Below are 2651 nucleotides of genomic sequence, written 5' to 3' on the forward strand. Positions count from 1 at the left end.
TTGGGGTAGCTTCACAAAAAGCCCAGGGTACCCCGAGGCTTGCTGCCACCTGACAGCTCCTGTAAGGCTCAGCTTTGGTCAGCATGCAAGTTGGCTGTGGCGGGGTCTCAGGGAATCACCAGGGTGGGATGAGTTGTGATCACAGGTAGATTCTCATTTGGTACCAGTGCTGGGCCTGGAACTACTTAGCAAAAGTCTCAGAGCACACTGAAGCCAGCTACTGCCTGCCAGGGGCCCACAGATCCCCAAGAGTTGTCCAAGAAAGAGTATAATGTGGGCAGGGCTGGCTGCTCACCAAGAAAGTGCCTATGGAATTGTGTGAGTTGTGTCAAGGAGCGTCCCAGGGAGTCCCAGAGTGGAGTGAGTGGAGTTCACCAGGCCAATGCAAATTCAAATTTGGCTGTGTGGGAGAGGGCTCAACACAGGAAAGATGGCACCCACCTGCTGGCTGCATAGGAGAAGGATTCTACACAGGGAAAGTGGTGACTGTCCCTCCAGTCCTCGCCCTGAAGGAACACAACTTAGTCTCTGTATGTCTCTGATACCTCCTGAGTCATTGTCCCTCTGCTGGAGCCTAGGGTGAGTTCCTGCAAGGAAATGAGTCTGTGTGAAGGCCCTTTAAGAGCACGTCTGGGTTTCCTCCAGTCTTCTGTTCCATCTGGATGGTTGGACTCACCACTGTTTTTCACAGCCAGATATTGTGGGGACTCCTCTTCCCAGCACCAGTACTCCAGAACCCAGTGTGGGGCCATGGTTCCTTGCTCCTCTGAGGCAAAGGGGCTACTTTTGCAGCTGAGAGATCCCTCCTGATTCTCAACCACCACACAGAGGTGTAGAGCTGGCCCATTCATATTATATTAAAATAAGACTGGGTCTTATATTAATTTTTGCTCCAAAAGACGCAGTAGAGCTGATGATCTGGCTAGGTCTTATTTTCAGGGAAACATGGTAGTAGTCTTGATGTGGCTTCTTCTTTATATCCGTAATTATAAAACTTCTATTCAGCTAGACTTCGGATGGTTCTCCAGGTTGATTGTGCTATAATTTGTAATTTTAATGTCGTCATGGGAGGAGGCAAGCGCAGTGTTTACGCCACCATCTTGGATCTCGAAAATCCAGATAATGTTTATATTGTGTTTTTGGATTTGCACTTGGTTTTGTTTTCAGAATTTTCATATCTCTCCTGAAATTCCTATCTCTTCAGTTTTTACATTTACCTTTTCCATACATTCTTTAACATATTTATAGCTTTGTGCAGTGGCAGTATTGTAGCCAATGAGGTTTATCCGAGGCGTGATTATTGCTAATTGAAACATATTTATAATACTTATTTCAAAATACTTGTCTGCTAATTCTAACATCTGTATCATCTGTTGGCCTACCTCCAGTGACCATTTCCCTCTATATGATTTGTCATATTTTCTTGCTTTTTAGCATGGCTGGCAAATTTTTATTGGCTTCTGAATATTGTGGTTGATATGATTTAGAGATGCTGAGTTCCATTATCTTCCACTTACAAATATCAAGTTTCTTTCTTGGAGGAAGTTTAATCACAGGCAGCTATCTTGATCCTGTGGAAGCTTAGTTTTAGACTTCTTAGAGCAGGTCTATTTCAATTTTGCCCTTAGTTCTAAGGTGTAGTCCTTAGCTCAGGAAGTGGCCCTTCTGGGGTTTCAATGGAAAGCCAGAGAGTTTTCCAAGCTCTTCTAAGTTGATGGGATTTGAGCTCCAAATTCTTGTTTCTCTAGCGTTAGACTGCTGTTGAAATTTCTATTCAGCTCTTGTTTTTCTCTGGATTCCTTGGAGTCTTGCCCTATACACATGCAATCTAGGAGCCAGTCAGCCAAGTATTTGAGAAGAGTTTGTACACAGATCTTGTGGTTCTCCCTCTGTTGCTCCCTTCTTTCTGGGATTTACCCCCTCAATTTCAGCTGCTCTAAAGCCCTGACCTCTGATTCCTTAGCACAGTATACCAGCCTCTTTCTGCTTGAGACCTATGCCTATCCCTACTCCACCCACACCTACTCCACCCCAGTTCTGCATACAGTGACTAAGGAGTGACCTTGGAAGAAAAGCTGGGTAGATGGGGGTCTCCCTCCTTGTTCTTCCCTCTTGCAAGGACCACATCCCCTCTAGTTTCTGCCTGCTTTTAGTAACTCCCAAATGCCTTCAAACAGTTGACTTTTAAAAATCTTTTGTCCAGAATTTAAAATTGTTATCATTAGGATGGTTAAGCTGATATAAGCCACCATTACTAGAACTGGAAACTCCTGAAGAATTTTAAGCTTGCTCATTGTTTGTTTTTAAGATTTTATTGGGGAAGGGGAACAGGACGTTATTGGGGAACAGTGTGTACTTCCAGGATTTTTCCAAGTCAAGTTGTTGTCCTTTCAATCTCAGTTGTGGAGGGCACAGCTCAGCTCCAGGTCCAGTTGCTGTTGTTAGTTGCAGGGGGCGCAGCCCACCATCCCTTGTGGGAGTCGAGGAGTCGAACCTGCAACCTTGTGGTTGAGATCCCAAGCTCCAACCAGCTGAGCCATCTGGGAGCTGAGCGGCAGCTCATTGACTTCATTCTAGTTGCGGAGGGTGCAGCTCGCTGGCCCATGTGGGAATCGAACCAGCAGCCCTGTTGCCCAGAGCTCGTGCTCTAA

General features: G+C 45.6%; 1 pseudogene; it reads left to right on the forward strand.

Annotated features, from left to right (window-relative positions):
• The first annotated feature begins 1246 nt into the window (after positions 1-1246).
• On the forward strand, positions 1247-1377 carry LOC117036487 (uncharacterized; annotated as a pseudogene).
• Positions 1378-2651: the final 1274 nt, after the last annotated feature.

This window comes from Rhinolophus ferrumequinum, chromosome 16 (genome assembly GCF_004115265.2).
Source record: "Rhinolophus ferrumequinum isolate MPI-CBG mRhiFer1 chromosome 16, mRhiFer1_v1.p, whole genome shotgun sequence".
Classification (NCBI taxonomy): Eukaryota; Metazoa; Chordata; class Mammalia; order Chiroptera; family Rhinolophidae; genus Rhinolophus; species Rhinolophus ferrumequinum.